Source organism: Rattus rattus, chromosome 8 (genome assembly GCF_011064425.1).
Source record: "Rattus rattus isolate New Zealand chromosome 8, Rrattus_CSIRO_v1, whole genome shotgun sequence".
Lineage (NCBI taxonomy): Eukaryota > Metazoa > Chordata > Mammalia > Rodentia > Muridae > Rattus > Rattus rattus.
In genome coordinates, this window is record NC_046161.1 from 29,193,443 (window position 1) to 29,202,732 (window position 9,290).

The 9,290-nt window shown below is 38.0% G+C and overlaps 1 pseudogene; it reads left to right on the forward strand.

The window, feature by feature from the left end:
* Window positions 1-965: 965 nt before the first annotated feature.
* LOC116908439 lies at window positions 966-1,177 on the forward strand (annotated as a pseudogene).
* Window positions 1,178-9,290: the final 8,113 nt, after the last annotated feature.

Sequence of the window (9,290 nt, forward strand, 5' to 3'; positions counted from 1 at the left end):
ATTCAGATAATCAGGAAATGTGATGAGTTTATATCCTCAGCTTGGCTCTTGTCCTGTCCAGATTTGTTTCTCGCAAAACCTATGTGAGAGCTATTTGATCTTGAACGCATTCTTTAACTACATATGATTTTATGTACAGCAATACTGTTCACTTAGTTATCGTTAAGAAACCAAGGGCCTCAAACATGCTAGGTAAGTAATTTACCACTGAGCCATATCCCCACCTTCTTCTTTTTTTTTAAATTATTTTTTATTGGATACTTTTCATTTTCATTTCTAATGTTATTCCCTTTCCCAGTTTCCTAGCCATAAGTCCCTATCTCATCCCACTCCCCTTCTTCTATGACGGTGTTCCCCCTCCCTAAGTACCCACCTTTTCTACCCCTCTGATACTCCCCTACACTGGTGGGGGGCGTACAGCCTTGGCAGGATCAAGGGCTTCTCCTCTCATTGGTGCCCCAAAAGACCATTCTCTGCTAGATGTGCAGCTGGAGCCATGGGTCTGTCCATGTGTAGTCTTTGGGTAGTGGTTAAATCTCTGGGAGCTATCATTGGTTGGTAGTGTTGCTCTTATGGGGTGGCAACCCACTTTAGCTCCTTCAATTCTTTTTGTAATTCCTCGAAAAGGGACCCCATTCTCAGTCCAATGGTTTGCTGCTAGCATTAACCTTTGTATTTGACATGCTCTGGCTGAGCCTATCAAGAGACAGCTAAATCAGGCTCCTCTCAGAATGCACTTCTTGGCTTCATCAATATTACCTAGTTTTGGTGGCCGTATATATGTGGACTGTATACCCATGTGGAGCAGGCTCTGAATGGCTGTTACTTCAGTGTCTGCTCCAAACTTTGTCTCCATATCCCCTCCTAAGAATATTTTTGTTCCCCCATTTAAGAAGGACTGAGGCATCTGCAATTTGGTCATCTGTTTCTTGAGCTTCCTGTGGTCTGTGAATCATATCTTGGGTATTTCGAGCTTTTGGACTAATGTCCACTTAAGAGTGAGTGCATATGATCAAGTGTAGTATCTGTTCTTATCAGTTTAATATCTGATACGTCCTCTATCCGAGGACAATATATTAAATGGATTTTTGGAACTAGGAGTTGGAATAGGAGCTTGCTCCGTCCACTCCACGCATCGACCTGGTATTGCAGTACCTCCAGGAACGGTGCACCCCTCTGGGGGAAAAAAAAAAGAGTGAGTGCATACCATGTGTGATTTTTTCTAATTGGGTTACCTCACACAGGATGATATTTTCTAGTTGCATCCATATGCCTATGAATTTCATGAAGGCATTTTAAATAGCGGAGTAGTACTCCATTGTGGATGTACCACATTTTCTGTATCCATTGTTCTGTCGAAGGGCATCTGGGTTCTTTCCAGCTTCTGGCTATTATCAATAAGGCTGCTATGAACATAGTGGAGCATGTGTCTTTGTTGTATGTTGGAGGATCATTTGGGTATATGCCCAGGAGAGGTGTAGCTGGTCTTCAGGTAGTGCAATGTCCAATTTTCTGAGGAACCTCCAGACTGATTTCCAGAATGGTTGTACCAGTTTGTAATCCCACCAACAATGGAGAAGTGTTTCTCTTTCTCCATATCATTGCCAGTATCTGTTGTCACCTGAGTTTTTGATCTTAGCCATTCTGACTGGTGTGAGGTGGAATCTCAGGGTTGTTTTGATTTGCATTTCCCTGATGACTAAGGATGTTGAACATTTCTTCAGGTACTTCTTAGCCATTCTGTATTCCTCAGCTGAGAATTCTTTGTTTAGCTCTGTACCCCATTTTTAATAGGGTTATTTGTCTCCCTGCGGTCTAACTTCTTGAGTTCTTTGTATATTTTGGATATAAGCCCTATATCAGATGTATGATTGGTAAAGATCTTTTCCCAATCTGTTGGTTGCCGTTTTGTCCTAACAACAGTGTCCTTTGCCTTACAGAAGCTTTGCAGTTTTATGAGATCCCATTTGTTGATTCTTGATTTTAGAGTATAAGCCATTGGTGTTCTGTTCAGGAAATTTTCCCTAGTGCCCATGTGTTCGATACTCTTCCCCACTTTTTCTTCTATTAGTTTGAGTGTATCTGGTTTGACGTGGAGGTCCTTGATCCACTTGGGCTTAAGCTTTGTACAGGGTGATAAGCATGGATCGATCTGCATTCTTCTACCATCTGTTGAAAAATGTTATCTTTTAGCCACTGTATGGTTTTAGTTCCTTTGTCAAAGATCAAGTGACCATAGGTGTGTGGGTTCATTTTTGGGTCTTTAATTCTATTCCACTGATCTACCTGCCTGTTTCTCTACCAATACCATACGGGTTTTACCACTGTTGCTCTGTAATACAGCTTGAGGTCAGGGATGGTGATTCCCCCAGAATTTCTTTTATTGTTGAGGACAGTTTGGGCTATCCTGTTTTTTTTTGTTTGTTTGTTTGTTTGTTTTTTCTTTTTTTCTTTCTTTCTTTCTTTTTTTTTGTTATTCCGAATGAATTTGCAAAATGGTTTTTCTAACTGTATGAAGAATTGAGTTGGAATTTTGATGGGGATTGCATTGAATCTGTAGATTGCTTTTGGCAAAATGGCCATTTTTACTATATTAATTCTGCTAATCCATGAGTATGGGGGATCTTTCCATCTTCTGAGATATTCTTCAATTTCTTTCTCCAGAGACTTGAAGTTCTTATCATACAGATCTTTCACTTGTTTGGTTAGAATCACACCGAGGTATTTTGTTATCTGTGACTATTGTGAAGAGTGTCATTTCCCTAATTTCTTTCTCAGCCTGTTTATCCTTTGAGTAGAGGAAGGCTACTGATTTGTTTGAGTTAATTTTAAATCCAGCCACATTGCTGAAGTTGTTTATCAGGCTTAGTAGTTCTCTGGTGGAACTTTTGAGTCACTTAAGTATACTATCATATCATCTGCAAATAGTGACATTTTCACTTCTTCTTTTCCAATTTGTATTCCTTTGACCTCCTTTTGTTGTCTGATGCTCTGCTTAGGACTTTGAGTACTATATTGAGTAAGTAGGGCGAGAGAGAGCAGCCTTGTCTAGTCCCTGATTTTAGTGAGATTGCTTCAGTTTTCTCTTCATTTAGTTTAATATTGGCTACTGGTTTGCTGCATATTGCTTTTACTATGTCTAGTTATGGGCATTGAATTGCTACTTTTTCCAAGACTTTTAACATGAGAGGGTGTTGAATTTTGTCAACTGCTTTCTCAGCATCTAATGAAATGATCGTGTGCTTTTTTTTTCCTTTGAGTTTGTTAATATAGTGGATTAAGTTGATGAATTTCCATGTATTGATCCATCCCTACATCCCTGGGATGAAGCCTACTTAATCATGATGGAAGTTTTTTGTTTTGTTTTGTTTTTTATGTCTTCTTGGATTCAATTTTTACTGAGTATTTTGGTGTCAATATTCATAAGGGAAATTGGTCTGAAATTTTGTTTCTTTGTTGGGTCTTTGTGTGGTTTAGGTAAAGCATAATTGTGGCTGCATAGCAGGAATTAGGTAGTGCTTCTTCTGTTCTATTTTGTGGAATAGTTTGGACAGTATTGGTATGAGGTCTTCTATGAAGGTCTGATAGAATTCCGCACTGGACCCATGTGGTCCTGCACTCTTTTTGGTTGGAAGACTTTTAATAACTGCTTCTATTTCTTTAGGTGTTATGGGATTGTATAGATGATTTATCTGATCATGCTTGACTTTGGTACCTGATACCTGGTATCTATCTAGTCTCTGTCCGTTTCATCCAGATTTTCCAGTTTTGTTAAATGTATGCTTTTGTAGTAGGATCTGATGATTTTTTGAATTTCCTCAGTTTCTGTTGTTATATTTCCCTTTTCATTTCTGATTTTGTTAATTTGGACACACTCTCTCTGCCCTATGGTTAGTCTGGCTAAGAGTTTATCTATCTTGTTGATTTTCTCAAAGAACAACCTCCTGGTTTTGTTGATTCTTTGTATAGTTCTTTTTGTTTCTACTTGGTTGGTTTCAGCTCTGATTTTGATTATTTCCTGCCTCTACTCCTCTTGAATATATTTGCTTCTTTTTATTCTAGAGCTTTTAGATATGCTGTCAAGCTGCTAACGTATGTTCTCTCCAGTTTCTTTCTGCAGGCACTCAGAGCTATGAGTTTTCCTCTTAGCACTGCTTTCATTGTGTTTTATAAGTTTGGGTATGTTATGCCTTAATTTTCATTAAATTCTAAAAATGCTTTAATTTTGTTCTTTCTTCTTTGACCAAGTTATCGTTGTGTAGAGTGTTGTTCAACTTCCAGGCATATGTGTGCTTTCTGTCATTTTTGTTGTTATTGAAGACCAACCTTAGTTCAGGGTGATCTGATAGGATGTGTGGGACTATGTCAGTCCTCTTGTATCAGTTGAGGCCTGTTTTGTGACTGAGTATATTGTCAATTTTGGAGAAGGTACCATGAGGTCCTGAAAAGAAGGTATAGTTTTTGTTTTAGGATGAAGTGTTCTATAAATATCTATTAAATCCATTTGGTTCATAACTTCTGTTAGTTTCTCTATGTCTCTGTTTAATTTCTGTTTCCATGATGAGAGTGGGGCATTAAAATCTCCTACTATTATTGTGTGAGGTGCAATGTGTGATTTGAGCTTTAGTAAGTTTTCTTCTATGTAACGTAGGTGCCCTTGTATTTGGAGCATAGATATTTAGGATTGAGAGTCCATCTGGTGGATTTTTCCTTTGACGAATATGAAATGTCCTTCTTTTTTGATAATTTTTGGTTGAAAGTTGATTTTATTCATTACAGAATGGCTACTGCAGCTTGTTTCATCAGACCATTTGCTTGGAAAGTTGTTTTCCAGTCTTTTACTCTGAGGTAGTGTATGTCTTTGTCTTTGAGGTGTGTTTTCTGTATGCAACAAAATGCTGGCTCCTCTTTACATATCCAGTCAATATCATTTTATTGGGGAATTGAGTTCATTGATATTAAGAGATATTAAGGGACAGTGATTGTTATCTCCTGTTATTTTTGTTGTTAGAGGTGGAATTATGTGTGACTCTCTTCTTTTAGTTTTGTTGCAAGGAGATTACTTTCTTGCTTTTTCTAGGGTGTAGTTTCCCTCCTTGTATTGGAGTTTTCCATCTATTATCCTTTGTATGGCTGGATTTGTAGAAAGATATTTTGTAAATTCGGTTTTGTCATAGAATATGTTGTTTTCTCCATCTATGTTAATTGAGAGTTTTGCTGGATACAGTAACCTGGGCTGGCATTTGTGTTCTCTTAGTGTCTGTAAGACATCTGTCCAGGACCTTCTGGCTTTCATAGTCTCTGGTGAGAAGTCTGGTGTAAATCTGATAGGTCTGCCTTTATATGTTACCTGCCCTTTTTCCCTTACTGCTCCTAATATTCTTTCTTTGAATTGTGCATTTGGTGTTTTGGCTATTATTTCACAAGAGGAATTTCTCTTCTGGTCTAATCTATTTGGAGTTCTGTAGTCTTCTTATATGTTTATGGGCATCTCTTTCTTTAGGTTAGGGAAGTTTTCTTCTACAATTTTGTTGAAGTTATTTAGTGGCCCTTGAAGTTGGGAGTCTTTGCTCTCTTCTATACTTATTATCCTTAGGTTTGATCTTCTCATTTTTTTCCTGGATTTCCTGAATGTTTTAGGTTAGGAGATTTTTTGCATTTTATATCATATTTGACAGCTATGTAGATGTTTTCTATGGTATCTTTTGACCCTGAGATTCTGTCTTCTATCTCTTGCATTCTGTTGGTGATTCTTGCATCTTTGACTCCTTATCTCTTTCGTATGTTTTCTATCTCCAGGGTTGTCTCCCTTTGTGCTTTCTTTATTGTTTCTATTTCCATTTTTAAAACCTGCATGGTTTTATTCAATTCCTTTACCTGTTTCATTGTGTTTCCTGTAATTCTTTAAAGGATTTTTGTATTTCCTCTTTAAGGACTTCTACTTCTTGTTTACCCACCTTCTTCTTTACTATTTATTTTGATACTATATCTCACTTAGTTTCTCAGGCCCTGAACTCACTTTGTAGACTAAGCTGGTCTTGAATTGTTAATGTTCTTGTTCAGCCTCTCAAGTATCTGAGACTGCAGGTCTGAGCATTGTGTCTGGTTTATTTTAAGTAAGATATTTTATAAGACTCACAGTTTATCTATAAAAACATATAATACAGGTTGTGGCATGAGGTAAGCTCACTTACCATCATGAACATATTATCAGGATTAATTTTGCTTAGTTATTGGACTTATAGGTACAATAGAGTCCAAATAATTGAAGAATTTCAGTTCATCCTAACTTGTGCCTGGGAACGCACGTTATGGCAATTTTTATTTCCTACAAACTTGTTGAAAAATATAATAGATTACTGAAAATCCAGCATTCTCTAATCAAAATACTAGGGAATGCATAAGCCTTCAAGTTCCTTATTCTCATCACTTGAGTAGTAATGAATTTCTCTATTAACCACAGCCAACTGCAATAAGAAGATTTTCTAAGTTTAGAAGCAGCACATACTTACTGATATAAACATAAATATTTAGAAGGCAGCTTGACAACTTGATAATTTAGAAAAATAACATCAGTAAGTTTTTCCTTGAGGCCTATGAATTCCCTAGCTATGGATTTTCACTATGTTTACAGTATAAGACTTGAGTTCCTTTCTGCATAACAGACTTTAAATCTAATAAAAAGAGCAGTTGGTTACTTCATAAACTGTTTTACCGCTATTGTACCAGTGAGCACATCTTGTCTTAAAGGCTGGTATCTTAGAATACGTGGTGAGGAACTTGATAAATGTATTAAAATATTGATGTGTTTTACCTCACAGTAACCTACATAGTTTCTTTTAGAGCTAAAGATGGGGCATCTATGTCACTTCCCTGCTCCGAGACTCAGAGAACATTCTGAACAGGGAAGCAAAATGACTAAGAAAACTGAAGTATGAACTTACAATAGCTATTGCTACCTAGATAAGAACAGCCATTTAAAACTTTTAGCACTCAGAGTGGGGAGAGCTCCCAAAGACCCACCCTAGTCAAGGTATTTTGGCAGTTTAGGACTGCTTGGAGAGGGAATCTTCTCCCCTAACCCCTGGTAGATTCTCCATGTCCCATTGGATAACATCATGCCTTTGTATACATGGGAAGTACTAATTGGGCTTTGTGTGTTAAAATTAACTAGTTAACGTCTTTAAAAGAAGGGAATAATGTTGGGTGACAGGCATGATGAATGGATTTGGAGGGAGCTGCATGATGGGCATGAGTGTATATGATCTAGATACACTGCAGGCATGTATGACACTTTATAGATTGCTGTCTGTATGCAGATGAGGGCAATCAAAAATAAAGCTAGAACCTATGATTGGGCAGTCAAAAAGGAAGTTAGAGTGGAAACAGAAACAGAGAGAGAGAGAGAGAGAGAGAGAGAGAGAGAGAGAGAGAGAGAGAGAGAGAGAGAGAGAGAGAGAGGGGAGAAGAGAGAGAGAGAGAGAGAGAGAGGAAGAGAGAGAGAGAGAGAGAGAGAGAGAGAGAGAGAGAGAGAGAGAAAATGGAACTTATTGGAGAGGAAGATAAACCTGACTCATGTGGCTTGAAAGAGTCACAGTAACTATGGACATCATAGAAGAGATATAGAATAATATAGGCACTTGTCCCATCTAGGTGGTGTAGCTTGTGTTTATATCAGTTGAGTTCTTTGTGTGGGTTCTTTGGGGGTTGAAAATTTACTGATATAAACCTGACTGATAAATTACAAGTCCCTGGAGTTTTGATTTTACTGAGTTATGAGGATTTGTGACAGTTAGCCACAGGTGGCAGAATGGCAGGGAAGATAGCAGTGGTTCTGGAGACAGGAGAACCAAAACAGGGAAGACTGTGGCTTGCAGCTCCTAATAGGGAAGGGAGACCATGTTACTGGAGCATAGCCAGCATAGCCAGCATAGCCAGCATAGCCAGCATAGCCAGCATAGCCAGCATAGCCAGCATAGCCAGCATAGCCAGCATAGCCAGCATAGCCAGCATAGCATGGATTGCTTTTTAACTATCGCATGCAACAACATTTTCTAAAAAAGCAGCTTAAATTAAACAAACACCCCTACAAGTCATGAACATAAGATTCCCCAGTTGTCAGGAAGGTATATTGTGAATATTTCACTAGTTGTCTCATTATGTCTGCTGGAGTAATTTTTTTTAAGATTTATTTATTTTATCTATATGTGAGTACACTGTAGTTGGTCTTCAGGCACTTCAGAATAGAGCATCCTATCATAGATTGTTTTGAGCCACCATGTGGTTGCTGTGAATTTGAACTCAGGACCTCTGGAAGAGAATTCTATGCTCTTAACCACTGAGCCACCTCTCTAGCTGAGAGTCATTGTTTACAAATAAAGAAATAAATCTAAAAAAAATACCATGGAGCTGCCGCATGATCCTGCTCCTGCAGAGGACCGAAGTTCGGTTCCTTCCCACCAGTCATACCAGACAGCTCACAGCCTTCTGTTACTTCACCTCCAGGTGATATGATTCCTCTGGCCACCTTGGGCATCTATACTCCCATGCATATATACAAATGTGAGAAACGTATGTACACATAATTAAAAATAAATCTTTAAAAATTCAACTCCTTCCCTGAAAAACAAAACAAAACCAAAAAAACAAAAAACAAAACAAAAAACAAACAAACAAACAAAAAAACAAAACAAAACCCCAAAAAACCAAAACACAAAAATATTAGAAGCTCAAGCTCAGACCGGTGCTAATGATTTATTGAGAATATTTAGACTGAGGAGAATGGGGAAAATGGGAGGGGATGAGAAGGGAAAAAACCTCACTTCATATTTTTTAATGGCTGAGAGCTAGGAATCTCACCACAATTGGCAACATTAAAACAGCTGTGAAGACTGCCTCCATAGACAACCCCATGCATAGAGGGGAGACATCCTTTTCTGAAAGGCATTTCAAGTAAGTGTATTAAAGCAGCAACTAACCATGCTGAAAGCTAAGGCGTAGGTGACTCTTGACTTTGTTAGAACTCCCCCCGTGCCTACACCTGAACAGCACTCCTTGTCAACTCCATTGCAATTTCATTTAGTGAAGGAATTTCTTTAGGACAAATTAATTAACCAGTTTTGACTTTTAAGTTAATTGGTAAGCTTTGTTTAACCTTGAATCTTGCTTCAAATTATATTCTTTGTACAATATCACATCAGAATCCCCCAAAATCACATAATGAGGCCTTAGGCAAATGCCCCATTCCCCTAATGTTTTACCTGAATCTAAGTATGTGCTATCTTCAACTT